This window comes from Elephas maximus, chromosome Y (assembly GCF_024166365.1).
Source record: "Elephas maximus indicus isolate mEleMax1 chromosome Y, mEleMax1 primary haplotype, whole genome shotgun sequence".
NCBI lineage: Eukaryota > Metazoa > Chordata > Mammalia > Proboscidea > Elephantidae > Elephas > Elephas maximus.
In genome coordinates, this window is record NC_064847.1 from 14,648,162 (window position 1) to 14,664,075 (window position 15,914).

A 15,914-nucleotide genomic window follows, 5' to 3' on the forward strand; every position below is an offset into this window, starting at 1 on the left:
GCTCAGCACTTAGGGAAGACCGAGGCTCTGGAAGGGAGGAGAGGAGGAAGTCTCGAGCGCTTAGCAGCAGTGAGTTTCTGTAAGGGAGGAGGTGATGAAGACTCAGCGCTTAGGAGACAGAGAGAGTTGGTATGGGAGAAGATGAGGAAGACGCTGTGCTCAGCAGATATCGAGGTTCTGCAAGGTAGAAGCAAAGAAATATTCAGTGCTTAGAGTACAGGGAGATTCTCTCAAGGGAGAAGGAGAGGAAGATTCAACGCATAGGGGACATGGGGTTTAGTAAAGGAGAGAGGAAACAAAGAGTGAAGGCTTAGGAAAAATGTGGTAATATCAAAGGAGGAGGAGAGGAAGACTCATAGTTTAAGACACACTGAAGTTCTGTAAGGGACAAGGGGAGGAAGAACCATCGATTAGGGGACAGTGAGGTTTTGTACGGGAGGAGGAGTGGAAGACTGAAGGCAGAGGGGACACCGAGGTTTTGCTCAGGAAGGAGGAGACGAAAAAAAACCTCTCGGGGGACACGGAGGTTCTGTGAAAGAAGATGACAGGAGAACTCAATGCAAAGGAAACACTGATTTTCGGTAAGTGTGGAGAGGAACATTTAGCCCTTAGGGGACACCGAAGTTCTGTAAAGGATTAGGAGAGGAAACCTCAGCGCTTGTGGATCACCAAGGTTTACAACAGATTAGGAGAGGAAGAGTCAAAGTTTAGGGGCCTCTGAGGTTCCGTCAGGGTAGGAGGCGAGCAAGATTCACCCATTAGAAGACACCGAGGTACTGCCAAGAGAGGCGGAGAAGAAGACTCAGCACTTAGGGGAAACCGAAGTTCTGTGAGGGGATAAAGAGAGGAGGATTCAGTGCTTAGGGGACAATGAGGTTTTATAAGGGAGGGGGAGAGGAAGACTCAGTGCTTACAGGACACCAAGGTACTGTCGAGTGAGGCACAGAACAAGACTCAGCCAGTAGGGAACGCCCAGGATTTTTAACATAGGCGAAGAGTGAGGTGTAAGGGAACAGGAAAGGAAGACTCATATCTTAGGGGGGCCCGTGCTTTTGTAAGGGAAAAAAGAGAAAAAGTGAGCTCTTAGGGGAAAAATAGGCTGTCAAGGAGAATAGAGGAAGACTCAGTGCTTAAGAAGCACAGAAGTTCTGCCAAGGTAGGAAAAGAATAAGACTCAGGGTCTAAAGCACAAGGAGGTTCTGGAAGGGGAGAGGAGAGGAAGTCTCAGAAATGCGGGGACTTGGAGATTTTCAAAGGAAGGAAGAGAGGAAGCTCAGCAGTTAGGAGACACCGAAGGTCTCGAAGAGATTAGTAAAGGAAGGCTCAAAAATGAGGGTATACTGAGGTTCTGTCAAGGGAGGAGAATAGGACAGCTCAGCGTTAAAGGAGACAGCGAGTTTTTTTCCTGCGGTGGAAGAGAGGAAGACCCAGCTCTTATGGAAAACTGAGGTACTGTCAGGGGAGGAAGAGATGAAGACTCAATGCTTAGGGATCATTGAGTTTCTACAAGGAAGAGGAGAGGAAGACTCAGCGCTCAGGGAACACTAAGGCTCTGTAAAGGGAGTGAGGGTCCTTCAGCGCTTGGACGACACTGATTTTCAGTAAGGGGGGTCGAAAAGCTCATCGCTCAGGGAAGAAAGAGGTTCCATAAGGGAGGAGAAGAGGAAGGGTAAGCGCTGAAGGAACAACAAGGTTTGTAATGGAGGAGGAGAGAAAAAAGCAGCGCGTAGGGGACACCAAGGTTCTGTAAAGAAGGAAGAAAGTGTCAGCACTTGGGGGACACAGTGGTTCTCAAAGAGATGGGAGCAAGGCTCGGTGCTTTGGGTAAACCGAGATTATACAAGAGAAGTGGAGAGGAAGGTTCGGGCAGAAGGGACCCCAAGGTTGTTTAAGCGAAGAGGAAAGGAAGTCTCAGCCCTTGGGGATTTTGACAGTATTTAAGAGGGCGTGGAGAGAAAACACAGCGGTTATGTGACACCGAGGTTTCAAAGTGAGGAGAAGAGGAAGTTTCAGAGCTTAGGGTACATGGAGCTTTTGTAAGCGATGAGGAGAGGAAGAATCCGAGCTTGGAGGGGTCAGACAAAATCTGTAAGGGAAGAGGAAAGGATGGTTCAGAGCTAAGGGAACACTAAGGTTCCGTCCAGGGAGAAGAAGACTCAATGCTCATGTAACAGCACTGATATGTAATGGAGGAAGAAAAGAGGGCTGAGCTGTGATAGGGCACTGAAGCTCTCTCTAGGGAGGGTAGAGGAAGACTCAGGGTTGAAAGAACACTGAGGTTCTGTAAGGTGAAAGGAGAGGAAAGACCACCGAGTAGGGGACACTGAGGTTTTGTAAGGATGGAAAGGAAAGAAGACTCAATGCTTAGGGAACCCTGAGGTTGTGTAAGGGAGCAGGAGAGGAAGACTGCGCTTAGGGAACACCGAGGATTTGTAAGACAGGAGAAGAGGAAGTCTCCAGGGTAAGTGGACACTGAGACTCTGTAAGGGAACACGAGAGGAAGATTCAGTGCTCAGATGTCTTCAAGGTTCTGTCAAGAGTGGACAAAGGAAGACTGAGTGCTTAGGGAACAGGTTCTCTGAAGAGAGGAGGACAGGAATACTCAGCGCTCAGTGCACACCACGGTTCTGTAAGGGAGGAGGGGAGGAATCCGCAGTGTTTAAGGGCCACCGAAATTCTGTAAGGAGAGAGGAGAGGAGGTCTCAGAACTTATGGTACACCGAGTTTCTGTGATGGAGACCCAGAGGAAGAGTGAGTGACCAAGGGGGACCATGGTAGTGTAAGGGAGAAGGAAAGGAAGACTCAGGCTTTAGAGGAAACCGAGGTGCTGTAAGGGAGGAGCAGAAGAAAACTCAATACTTAGTGGACACTGATGTTCAGTAATGGTGCTAGAGAAGAAAACTCAGCGCTGAAGGGACACTGAGGTTCTGTCAAGACAGGAGCAGAGGAAGCCTCAGCACTTAGGAGACACCGAGATTCTATCAAGGTAGAAGCAGAGTAAAGATTCAGCACTTAGGGGACACCGAGGATCTGTCAAAGGAGCCGAAAACCAAGATTCTGCGTGAAGCGAACACTACTGTTCTGTCAAGGGAGGAGGAGAGGAAGGCTGAGCACTGATGGAAGACTGAGGCTCTGTAAGGTAGGAGAGGAGGAAGTCTTGAGAGCTTAGCAACAGTGAGTTTCTGTAAGGCAGGAGGTGATGAAGACTCAGCACTTAGGAGACATAGATGGTTTGTATGGGAGGAGATGAGGAAGACGCTGTATGCAGCAGATATCGAGGTTCTGCCAAGGTAGGAGTAGAGAAAGATTCAGTTCTTAGAGAGCACGGAGATTCTCTCAAGGGAGAAGGAGAGGAAGACTCAGTGCATAGGGGACATGGGGTTCTGTAAAGGGAGGAGGAGACAAAGCGTGAAGGCTTAGGAAAAATGTGGTAATATGAAAGGAGGAGGAGAGGAAGACTCAGAGTTTAAGACACACCGAAGTTCTGTAAGGGACAAAGAGTGGAAGAATCAGCGATGAGGGGAGAGTGAGGTTGTGTAAGGGAGCAGAAGTGGAAGACTCAACGCATAGGGGACAAAGAGGTTTTGTGAAGGAAGGAGGAGACGAAAAAAGACCTCTTCGGGTACACTGAGGTTCAGTGAGGGAGGAGAATAGGAATCTCAATGCATGGGGAACACTGCTTTTGTGTACGGCTGAAGGAGGGGAACATTTAGAGGACACTGAGGTTCTGTAAAGTAGGAGGAAAAGAAGCCGCAGCGCTTTTGGATCACCACGGTTTTAGAACACATGAGGAGAGGGAGAGTCAGAGTTTAGGGGCCTCTGAGGTTCTGTCAAGGTAGGAGGAGAGGAAGATTAAGCCCATAGACAACAATGAGGTAATGGCAAGTTAAGCGGAGAAGACGACTCAGTGCTTAGGCAACACCGTACTTCTGTCAAAGGATGAGGAGAGAAGAACTCAGCGCATAGGGGACACTGAGGTTCCATAAGGAAGAAGGAGAGGAAGGCTCACTGCTTGGGCAACACGGATTTTCACTAAGGGAGGTGGAAAGACTCATGACTCAGGGGAGAGAGAGGTTCTGTAGCGGAAGAGAAGAGGAAGACCAAGTCTTGAAAAAACACTAACGATTTAAGGGAGGAGGAGAGGAAGAATCAGTGATTACGGGAGAGCGAGGTTCTGTATCAGAGGAGGTGCGGAACACTCAACGCATAGGGGACACGGGGTTTTGTCAAGGAAGGAGGAGAGGAAGAACCACCTCTTGGTGGTCACCTAGGTTCTGTGATGGAGGCTGATAGAAAGACTCAAAGCATAAGAAACAGTGATTTGGCGTAAGGGAGGAGAGGAACATTTAGCAGGTAGGGGACAGCGAGGTTCTGTATAGGGGGAGAAGAGGAAGCCTCAGTGCTTGTGGATCTCCGAGGTTTTATAACACACGAGGAAGGGAAGAGTCAGAGTTTAGGGTCCTCTGAGGTTGCGTCAGGGTAGGTTGAGAGGAAGATTCAGCCCTTAGGAGACATCAAGGTACTGCCAAAAGAGGTGGAGAAGGCTCAGCGCTTAGGGGACACCGAAGTTCTCTCAAGGGATGAGGAGAGGAGGACTCAGCGCCTAGGGGGCACTGAGGTTTTATCAGGGAGGGGGAGAGGAAGACTCAGCGCTTCGAGGACACCAAGGTACTGCCGAGTGAAGCACAGAAGAAAACTCAGCGCTTACGGGACGCCCAGGATTTTTAAGATAGGCGGAGAGTGAGGTTGTGTAAGGGAATAGGAAAGAAAGACTCATCACTTAGGGGAACCCGTGCTTCTAAGGGAAAAAGAGAGAAAGAGTCAGCGCTTAGGACACACACAGGCTGTGAAGGAGGGGAGAGGAAGGCTCAGTGCTTAAGAGACACAGATGTTCTGCCAAGGTAGGAAAAGATTAAGACTCAGGGTTTAAAACACACCTAGGTTCTGTAAGGGGGGAGGAGAGGAGGACTCAGAAATTAGGAGAGTTTGGGATTTTCAAAGGAAGGAAGAGAGGAAGCTCAGCAGTTAGGAGACACCGAGATTCAAGGTAGGAGCAGAGTAAAGATTCAGCAGTCAGGGGACACCGAGGTTCTGTCAATGGAGCAGAAGAGGAAGATTCCACGTGTAGCGAACACTGCCTTTCTGTCAAGGGAGGAGGAGAGGAAGGCTCAGCACTTAGGGAAGACCGAGGCTCTGGAAGGGAGGAGAGGAGGAAGTCTCGAGCGCTTAGCAGCAGTGAGTTTCTGTAAGGGAGGAGGTGATGAAGACTCAGCGCTTAGGAGACAGAGAGAGTTGGTATGGGAGAAGATGAGGAAGACGCTGTGCTCAGCAGATATCGAGGTTCTGCAAGGTAGAAGCAAAGAAATATTCAGTGCTTAGAGTACAGGGAGATTCTCTCAAGGGAGAAGGAGAGGAAGATTCAACGCATAGGGGACATGGGGTTTAGTAAAGGAGAGAGGAAACAAAGAGTGAAGGCTTAGGAAAAATGTGGTAATATCAAAGGAGGAGGAGAGGAAGACTCATAGTTTAAGACACACTGAAGTTCTGTAAGGGACAAGGGGAGGAAGAACCATCGATTAGGGGACAGTGAGGTTTTGTACGGGAGGAGGAGTGGAAGACTGAAGGCAGAGGGGACACCGAGGTTTTGCTCAGGAAGGAGGAGACGAAAAAAAACCTCTCGGGGGACACGGAGGTTCTGTGAAAGAAGATGACAGGAGAACTCAATGCAAAGGAAACACTGATTTTCGGTAAGTGTGGAGAGGAACATTTAGCCCTTAGGGGACACCGAAGTTCTGTAAAGGATTAGGAGAGGAAACCTCAGCGCTTGTGGATCACCAAGGTTTACAACAGATTAGGAGAGGAAGAGTCAAAGTTTAGGGGCCTCTGAGGTTCCGTCAGGGTAGGAGGCGAGCAAGATTCACCCATTAGAAGACACCGAGGTACTGCCAAGAGAGGCGGAGAAGAAGACTCAGCACTTAGGGGAAACCGAAGTTCTGTGAGGGGATAAAGAGAGGAGGATTCAGTGCTTAGGGGACAATGAGGTTTTATAAGGGAGGGGGAGAGGAAGACTCAGTGCTTACAGGACACCAAGGTACTGTCGAGTGAGGCACAGAACAAGACTCAGCCAGTAGGGAACGCCCAGGATTTTTAACATAGGCGAAGAGTGAGGTGTAAGGGAACAGGAAAGGAAGACTCATATCTTAGGGGGGCCCGTGCTTTTGTAAGGGAAAAAAGAGAAAAAGTGAGCTCTTAGGGGAAAAATAGGCTGTCAAGGAGAATAGAGGAAGACTCAGTGCTTAAGAAGCACAGAAGTTCTGCCAAGGTAGGAAAAGAATAAGACTCAGGGTCTAAAGCACAAGGAGGTTCTGGAAGGGGAGAGGAGAGGAAGTCTCAGAAATGCGGGGACTTGGAGATTTTCAAAGGAAGGAAGAGAGGAAGCTCAGCAGTTAGGAGACACCGAAGGTCTCGAAGAGATTAGTAAAGGAAGGCTCAAAAATGAGGGTATACTGAGGTTCTGTCAAGGGAGGAGAATAGGACAGCTCAGCGTTAAAGGAGACAGCGAGTTTTTTTCCTGCGGTGGAAGAGAGGAAGACCCAGCTCTTATGGAAAACTGAGGTACTGTCAGGGGAGGAAGAGATGAAGACTCAATGCTTAGGGATCATTGAGTTTCTACAAGGAAGAGGAGAGGAAGACTCAGCGCTCAGGGAACACTAAGGCTCTGTAAAGGGAGTGAGGGTCCTTCAGCGCTTGGACGACACTGATTTTCAGTAAGGGGGGTCGAAAAGCTCATCGCTCAGGGAAGAAAGAGGTTCCATAAGGGAGGAGAAGAGGAAGGGTAAGCGCTGAAGGAACAACAAGGTTTGTAATGGAGGAGGAGAGAAAAAAGCAGCGCGTAGGGGACACCAAGGTTCTGTAAAGAAGGAAGAAAGTGTCAGCACTTGGGGGACACAGTGGTTCTCAAAGAGATGGGAGCAAGGCTCGGTGCTTTGGGTAAACCGAGATTATACAAGAGAAGTGGAGAGGAAGGTTCGGGCAGAAGGGACCCCAAGGTTGTTTAAGCGAAGAGGAAAGGAAGTCTCAGCCCTTGGGGATTTTGACAGTATTTAAGAGGGCGTGGAGAGAAAACACAGCGTTTATGTGACACCGAGGTTTCAAAGTGAGGAGAAGAGGAAGTTTCAGAGCTTAGGGTACATGGAGCTTTTGTAAGCGATGAGGAGAGGAAGAATCCGAGCTTGGAGGGGTCAGACAAAATCTGTAAGGGAAGAGGAAAGGATGGTTCAGAGCTAAGGGAACACTAAGGTTCCGTCCAGGGAGAAGAAGACTCAATGCTCATGTAACAGCACTGATATGTAATGGAGGAAGAAAAGAGGGCTGAGCTGTGATAGGGCACTGAAGCTCTCTCTAGGGAGGGTAGAGGAAGACTCAGGGTTGAAAGAACACTGAGGTTCTGTAAGGTGAAAGGAGAGGAAAGACCACCGAGTAGGGGACACTGAGGTTTTGTAAGGATGGAAAGGAAAGAAGACTCAATGCTTAGGGAACCCTGAGGTTGTGTAAGGGAGCAGGAGAGGAAGACTGCGCTTAGGGAACACCGAGGATTTGTAAGACAGGAGAAGAGGAAGTCTCCAGGGTAAGTGGACACTGAGACTCTGTAAGGGAACACGAGAGGAAGATTCAGTGCTCAGATGTCTTCAAGGTTCTGTCAAGAGTGGACAAAGGAAGACTGAGTGCTTAGGGAACAGGTTCTCTGAAGAGAGGAGGACAGGAATACTCAGCGCTCAGTGCACACCACGGTTCTGTAAGGGAGGAGGGGAGGAATCCGCAGTGTTTAAGGGCCACCGAAATTCTGTAAGGAGAGAGGAGAGGAGGTCTCAGAACTTATGGTACACCGAGTTTCTGTGATGGAGACCCAGAGGAAGAGTGAGTGACCAAGGGGGACCACGGTAGTGTAAGGGAGAAGGAAAGGAAGACTCAGGCTTTAGAGGAAACCGAGGTGCTGTAAGGGAGGAGCAGAAGAAAACTCAATACTTAGTGGACACTGATGTTCAGTAATGGTGCTAGAGAAGAAAACTCAGCGCTGAAGGGACACTGAGGTTCTGTCAAGACAGGAGCAGAGGAAGCCTCAGCACTTAGGAGACACCGAGATTCTATCAAGGTAGAAGCAGAGTAAAGATTCAGCACTTAGGGGACACCGAGGATCTGTCAAAGGAGCCGAAAACCAAGATTCTGCGTGAAGCGAACACTACTGTTCTGTCAAGGGAGGAGGAGAGGAAGGCTGAGCACTGATGGAAGACTGAGGCTCTGTAAGGTAGGAGAGGAGGAAGTCTTGAGAGCTTAGCAACAGTGAGTTTCTGTAAGGCAGGAGGTGATGAAGACTCAGCACTTAGGAGACATAGATGGTTTGTATGGGAGGAGATGAGGAAGACGCTGTATGCAGCAGATATCGAGGTTCTGCCAAGGTAGGAGTAGAGAAAGATTCAGTTCTTAGAGAGCACGGAGATTCTCTCAAGGGAGAAGGAGAGGAAGACTCAGTGCATAGGGGACATGGGGTTCTGTAAAGGGAGGAGGAGACAAAGCGTGAAGGCTTAGGAAAAATGTGGTAATATGAAAGGAGGAGGAGAGGAAGACTCAGAGTTTAAGACACACCGAAGTTCTGTAAGGGACAAAGAGTGGAAGAATCAGCGATGAGGGGAGAGTGAGGTTGTGTAAGGGAGCAGAAGTGGAAGACTCAACGCATAGGGGACAAAGAGGTTTTGTGAAGGAAGGAGGAGACGAAAAAAGACCTCTTCGGGTACACTGAGGTTCAGTGAGGGAGGAGAATAGGAATCTCAATGCATGGGGAACACTGCTTTTGTGTACGGCTGAAGGAGGGGAACATTTAGAGGACACTGAGGTTCTGTAAAGTAAGAGGAAAAGAAGCCGCAGCGCTTTTGGATCACCACGGTTTTAGAACACATGAGGAGAGGGAGAGTCAGAGTTTAGGGGCCTCTGAGGTTCTGTCAAGGTAGGAGGAGAGGAAGATTAAGCCCATAGACAACAATGAGGTAATGGCAAGTTAAGCGGAGAAGACGACTCAGTGCTTAGGCAACACCGTACTTCTGTCAAAGGATGAGGAGAGAAGAACTCAGCGCATAGGGGACACTGAGGTTCCATAAGGAAGAAGGAGAGGAAGGCTCACTGCTTGGGCAACACGGATTTTCACTAAGGGAGGTGGAAAGACTCATGACTCAGGGGAGAGAGAGGTTCTGTAGCGGAAGAGAAGAGGAAGACCAAGTCTTGAAAAAACACTAACGATTTAAGGGAGGAGGAGAGGAAGAATCAGTGATTACGGGAGAGCGAGGTTCTGTATCAGAGGAGGTGCGGAACACTCAACGCATAGGGGACACGGGGTTTTGTCAAGGAAGGAGGAGAGGAAGAACCACCTCTTGGTCGTCACCTAGGTTCTGTGATGGAGGCTGATAGAAAGACTCAATGCATAAGAAACAGTGATTTGGCGTAAGGGAGGAGAGGAACATTTAGCAGGTAGGGGACAGCGAGGTTCTGTATAGGGGGAGAAGAGGAAGCCTCAGTGCTTGTGGATCTCCGAGGTTTTATAACACACGAGGAAGGGAAGAGTCAGAGTTTAGGGTCCTCTGAGGTTGCGTCAGGGTAGGTTGAGAGGAAGATTCAGCCCTTAGGAGACATCAAGGTACTGCCAAAAGAGGTGGAGAAGGCTCAGCGCTTAGGGGACACCGAAGTTCTCTCAAGGGATGAGGAGAGGAGGACTCAGCGCCTAGGGGGCACTGAGGTTTTATCAGGGAGGGGGAGAGGAAGACTCAGCGCTTCGAGGACACCAAGGTACTGCCGAGTGAAGCACAGAAGAAAACTCAGCGCTTACGGGACGCCCAGGATTTTTAAGATAGGCGGAGAGTGAGGTTGTGTAAGGGAATAGGAAAGAAAGACTCATCACTTAGGGGAACCCGTGCTTCTAAGGGAAAAAGAGAGAAAGAGTCAGCGCTTAGGACACACACAGGCTGTGAAGGAGGGGAGAGGAAGGCTCAGTGCTTAAGAGACACAGATGTTCGGCCAAGGTAGGAAAAGATTAAGACTCAGGGTTTAAAACACACCTAGGTTCTGTAAGGGGGGAGGAGAGGAGGACTCAGAAATTAGGAGAGTTTGGGATTTTCAAAGGAAGGAAGAGAGGAAGCTCAGCAGTTAGGAGACACCGAGATTCAAGGTAGGAGCAGAGTAAAGATTCAGCAGTCAGGGGACACCGAGGTTCTGTCAATGGAGCAGAAGAGGAAGATTCCACGTGTAGCGAACACTGCCTTTCTGTCAAGGGAGGAGGAGAGGAAGGCTCAGCACTTAGGGAAGACCGAGGCTCTGGAAGGGAGGAGAGGAGGAAGTCTCGAGCGCTTAGCAGCAGTGAGTTTCTGTAAGGGAGGAGGTGATGAAGACTCAGCGCTTAGGAGACAGAGAGAGTTGGTATGGGAGAAGATGAGGAAGACGCTGTGCTCAGCAGATATCGAGGTTCTGCAAGGTAGAAGCAAAGAAATATTCAGTGCTTAGAGTACAGGGAGATTCTCTCAAGGGAGAAGGAGAGGAAGATTCAACGCATAGGGGACATGGGGTTTAGTAAAGGAGAGAGGAAACAAAGAGTGAAGGCTTAGGAAAAATGTGGTAATATCAAAGGAGGAGGAGAGGAAGACTCATAGTTTAAGACACACTGAAGTTCTGTAAGGGACAAGGGGAGGAAGAACCATCGATTAGGGGACAGTGAGGTTTTGTACGGGAGGAGGAGTGGAAGACTGAAGGCAGAGGGGACACCGAGGTTTTGCTCAGGAAGGAGGAGACGAAAAAAAACCTCTCGGGGGACACGGAGGTTCTGTGAAAGAAGATGACAGGAGAACTCAATGCAAAGGAAACACTGATTTTCGGTAAGTGTGGAGAGGAACATTTAGCCCTTAGGGGACACCGAAGTTCTGTAAAGGATTAGGAGAGGAAACCTCAGCGCTTGTGGATCACCAAGGTTTACAACAGATTAGGAGAGGAAGAGTCAAAGTTTAGGGGCCTCTGAGGTTCCGTCAGGGTAGGAGGCGAGCAAGATTCACCCATTAGAAGACACCGAGGTACTGCCAAGAGAGGCGGAGAAGAAGACTCGGCACTTAGGGGAAACCGAAGTTCTGTGAGGGGATAAAGAGAGGAGGATTCAGTGCTTAGGGGACAATGAGGTTTTATAAGGGAGGGGGAGAGGAAGACTCAGTGCTTACAGGACACCAAGGTACTGTCGAGTGAGGCACAGAACAAGACTCAGCCAGTAGGGAACGCCCAGGATTTTTAACATAGGCGAAGAGTGAGGTGTAAGGGAACAGGAAAGGAAGACTCATATCTTAGGGGGGCCCGTGCTTTTGTAAGGGAAAAAAGAGAAAAAGTGAGCTCTTAGGGGAAAAATAGGCTGTCAAGGAGAATAGAGGAAGACTCAGTGCTTAAGAAGCACAGAAGTTCTGCCAAGGTAGGAAAAGAATAAGACTCAGGGTCTAAAGCACAAGGAGGTTCTGGAAGGGGAGAGGAGAGGAAGTCTCAGAAATGCGGGGACTTGGAGATTTTCAAAGGAAGGAAGAGAGGAAGCTCAGCAGTTAGGAGACACCGAAGGTCTCGAAGAGATTAGTAAAGGAAGGCTCAAAAATGAGGGTATACTGAGGTTCTGTCAAGGGAGGAGAATAGGACAGCTCAGCGTTAAAGGAGACAGCGAGTTTTTTTCCTGCGGTGGAAGAGAGGAAGACCCAGCTCTTATGGAAAACTGAGGTACTGTCAGGGGAGGAAGAGATGAAGACTCAATGCTTAGGGATCATTGAGTTTCTACAAGGAAGAGGAGAGGAAGACTCAGCGCTCAGGGAACACTAAGGCTCTGTAAAGGGAGTGAGGGTCCTTCAGCGCTTGGACGACACTGATTTTCAGTAAGGGGGGTCGAAAAGCTCATCGCTCAGGGAAGAAAGAGGTTCCATAAGGGAGGAGAAGAGGAAGGGTAAGCGCTGAAGGAACAACAAGGTTTGTAAAGGAGGAGGAGAGAAAAAAGCAGCGCGTAGGGGACACCAAGGTTCTGTAAAGAAGGAAGAAAGTGTCAGCACTTGGGGGACACAGTGGTTCTCAAAGAGATGGGAGCAAGGCTCGGTGCTTTGGGTAAACCGAGATTATACAAGAGAAGTGGAGAGGAAGGTTCGGGCAGAAGGGACCCCAAGGTTGTTTAAGCGAAGAGGAAAGGAAGTCTCAGCCCTTGGGGATTTTGACAGTATTTAAGAGGGCGTGGAGAGAAAACACAGCGTTTATGTGACACCGAGGTTTCAAAGTGAGGAGAAGAGGAAGTTTCAGAGCTTAGGGTACATGGAGCTTTTGTAAGCGATGAGGAGAGGAAGAATCCGAGCTTGGAGGGGTCAGACAAAATCTGTAAGGGAAGAGGAAAGGATGGTTCAGAGCTAAGGGAACACTAAGGTTCCGTCCAGGGAGAAGAAGACTCAATGCTCATGTAACAGCACTGATATGTAATGGAGGAAGAAAAGAGGGCTGAGCTGTGATAGGGCACTGAAGCTCTCTCTAGGGAGGGTAGAGGAAGACTCAGGGTTGAAAGAACACTGAGGTTCTGTAAGGTGAAAGGAGAGGAAAGACCACCGAGTAGGGGACACTGAGGTTTTGTAAGGATGGAAAGGAAAGAAGACTCAATGCTTAGGGAACCCTGAGGTTGTGTAAGGGAGCAGGAGAGGAAGACTGCGCTTAGGGAACACCGAGGATTTGTAAGACAGGAGAAGAGGAAGTCTCCAGGGTAAGTGGACACTGAGACTCTGTAAGGGAACACGAGAGGAAGATTCAGTGCTCAGATGTCTTCAAGGTTCTGTCAAGAGTGGACAAAGGAAGACTGAGTGCTTAGGGAACAGGTTCTCTGAAGAGAGGAGGACAGGAATACTCAGCGCTCAGTGCACACCAAGGTTGTGTAAGGGAGGAGGGGAGGAATCCGCAGTGTTTAAGGGCCACCGAAATTCTGTAAGGAGAGAGGAGAGGAGGTCTCAGAACTTATGGTACACCGAGTTTCTGTGATGGAGACCCAGAGGAAGAGTGAGTGACCAAGGGGGACCATGGTAGTGTAAGGGAGAAGGAAAGGAAGACTCAGGCTTTAGAGGAAACCGAGGTGCTGTAAGGGAGGAGCAGAAGAAAACTCAATACTTAGTGGACACTGATGTTCAGTAATGGTGCTAGAGAAGAAAACTCAGCGCTGAAGGGACACTGAGGTTCTGTCAAGACAGGAGCAGAGGAAGCCTCAGCACTTAGGAGACACCGAGATTCTATCAAGGTAGAAGCAGAGTAAAGATTCAGCACTTAGGGGACACCGAGGATCTGTCAAAGGAGCCGAAAACCAAGATTCTGCGTGAAGCGAACACTACTGTTCTGTCAAGGGAGGAGGAGAGGAAGGCTGAGCACTGATGGAAGACTGAGGCTCTGTAAGGTAGGAGAGGAGGAAGTCTTGAGAGCTTAGCAACAGTGAGTTTCTGTAAGGCAGGAGGTGATGAAGACTCAGCACTTAGGAGACATAGATGGTTTGTATGGGAGGAGATGAGGAAGACGCTGTATGCAGCAGATATCGAGGTTCTGCCAAGGTAGGAGTAGAGAAAGATTCAGTTCTTAGAGAGCACGGAGATTCTCTCAAGGGAGAAGGAGAGGAAGACTCAGTGCATAGGGGACATGGGGTTCTGTAAAGGGAGGAGGAGACAAAGCGTGAAGGCTTAGGAAAAATGTGGTAATATGAAAGGAGGAGGAGAGGAAGACTCAGAGTTTAAGACACACCGAAGTTCTGTAAGGGACAAAGAGTGGAAGAATCAGCGATGAGGGGAGAGTGAGGTTGTGTAAGGGAGCAGAAGTGGAAGACTCAACGCATAGGGGACAAAGAGGTTTTGTGAAGGAAGGAGGAGACGAAAAAAGACCTCTTCGGGTACACTGAGGTTCAGTGAGGGAGGAGAATAGGAATCTCAATGCATGGGGAACACTGCTTTTGTGTACGGCTGAAGGAGGGGAACATTTAGAGGACACTGAGGTTCTGTAAAGTAGGAGGAAAAGAAGCCGCAGCGCTTTTGGATCACCACGGTTTTAGAACACATGAGGAGAGGGAGAGTCAGAGTTTAGGGGCCTCTGAGGTTCTGTCAAGGTAGGAGGAGAGGAAGATTAAGCCCATAGACAACAATGAGGTAATGGCAAGTTAAGCGGAGAAGACGACTCAGTGCTTAGGCAACACCGTACTTCTGTCAAAGGATGAGGAGAGAAGAACTCAGCGCATAGGGGACACTGAGGTTCCATAAGGAAGAAGGAGAGGAAGGCTCACTGCTTGGGCAACACGGATTTTCACTAAGGGAGGTGGAAAGACTCATGACTCAGGGGAGAGAGAGGTTCTGTAGCGGAAGAGAAGAGGAAGACCAAGTCTTGAAAAAACACTAACGATTTAAGGGAGGAGGAGAGGAAGAATCAGTGATTACGGGAGAGCGAGGTTCTGTATCAGAGGAGGTGCGGAACACTCAACGCATAGGGGACACGGGGTTTTGTCAAGGAAGGAGGAGAGGAAGAACCACCTCTTGGTGGTCACCTAGGTTCTGTGATGGAGGCTGATAGAAAGACTCAATGCATAAGAAACAGTGATTTGGCGTAAGGGAGGAGAGGAACATTTAGCAGGTAGGGGACAGCGAGGTTCTGTATAGGGGGAGAAGAGGAAGCCTCAGTGCTTGTGGATCTCCGAGGTTTTATAACACACGAGGAAGGGAAGAGTCAGAGTTTAGGGTCCTCTGAGGTTGCGTCAGGGTAGGTTGAGAGGAAGATTCAGCCCTTAGGAGACATCAAGGTACTGCCAAAAGAGGTGGAGAAGGCTCAGCGCTTAGGGGACACCGAAGTTCTCTCAAGGGATGAGGAGAGGAGGACTCAGCGCCTAGGGGGCACTGAGGTTTTATCAGGGAGGGGGAGAGGAAGACTCAGCGCTTCGAGGACACCAAGGTACTGCCGAGTGAAGCACAGAAGAAAACTCAGCGCTTACGGGACGCCCAGGATTTTTAAGATAGGCGGAGAGTGAGGTTGTGTAAGGGAATAGGAAAGAAAGACTCATCACTTAGGGGAACCCGTGCTTCTAAGGGAAAAAGAGAGAAAGAGTCAGCGCTTAGGACACACACAGGCTGTGAAGGAGGGGAGAGGAAGGCTCAGTGCTTAAGAGACACAGATGTTCTGCCAAGGTAGGAAAAGATTAAGACTCAGGGTTTAAAACACACCTAGGTTCTGTAAGGGGGGAGGAGAGGAGGACTCAGAAATTAGGAGAGTTTGGGATTTTCAAAGGAAGGAAGAGAGGAAGCTCAGCAGTTAGGAGACACCGAGATTCAAGGTAGGAGCAGAGTAAAGATTCAGCAGTCAGGGGACACCGAGGTTCTGTCAATGGAGCAGAAGAGGAAGATTCCACGTGTAGCGAACACTGCCTTTCTGTCAAGGGAGGAGGAGAGGAAGGCTCAGCACTTAGGGAAGACCGAGGCTCTGGAAGGGAGGAGAGGAGGAAGTCTCGAGCGCTTAGCAGCAGTGAGTTTCTGTAAGGGAGGAGGTGATGAAGACTCAGCGCTTAGGAGACAGAGAGAGTTGGTATGGGAGAAGATGAGGAAGACGCTGTGCTCAGCAGATATCGAGGTTCTGCAAGGTAGAAGCAAAGAAATATTCAGTGCTTAGAGTACAGGGAGATTCTCTCAAGGGAGAAGGAGAGGAAGATTCAACGCATAGGGGACATGGGGTTTAGTAAAGGAGAGAGGAAACAAAGAGTGAAGGCTTAGGAAAAATGTGGTAATATCAAAGGAGGAGGAGAGGAAGACTCATAGTTTAAGACACACTGAAGTTCTGTAAGGGACAAGGGGAGGAAGAACCATCGATTAGGG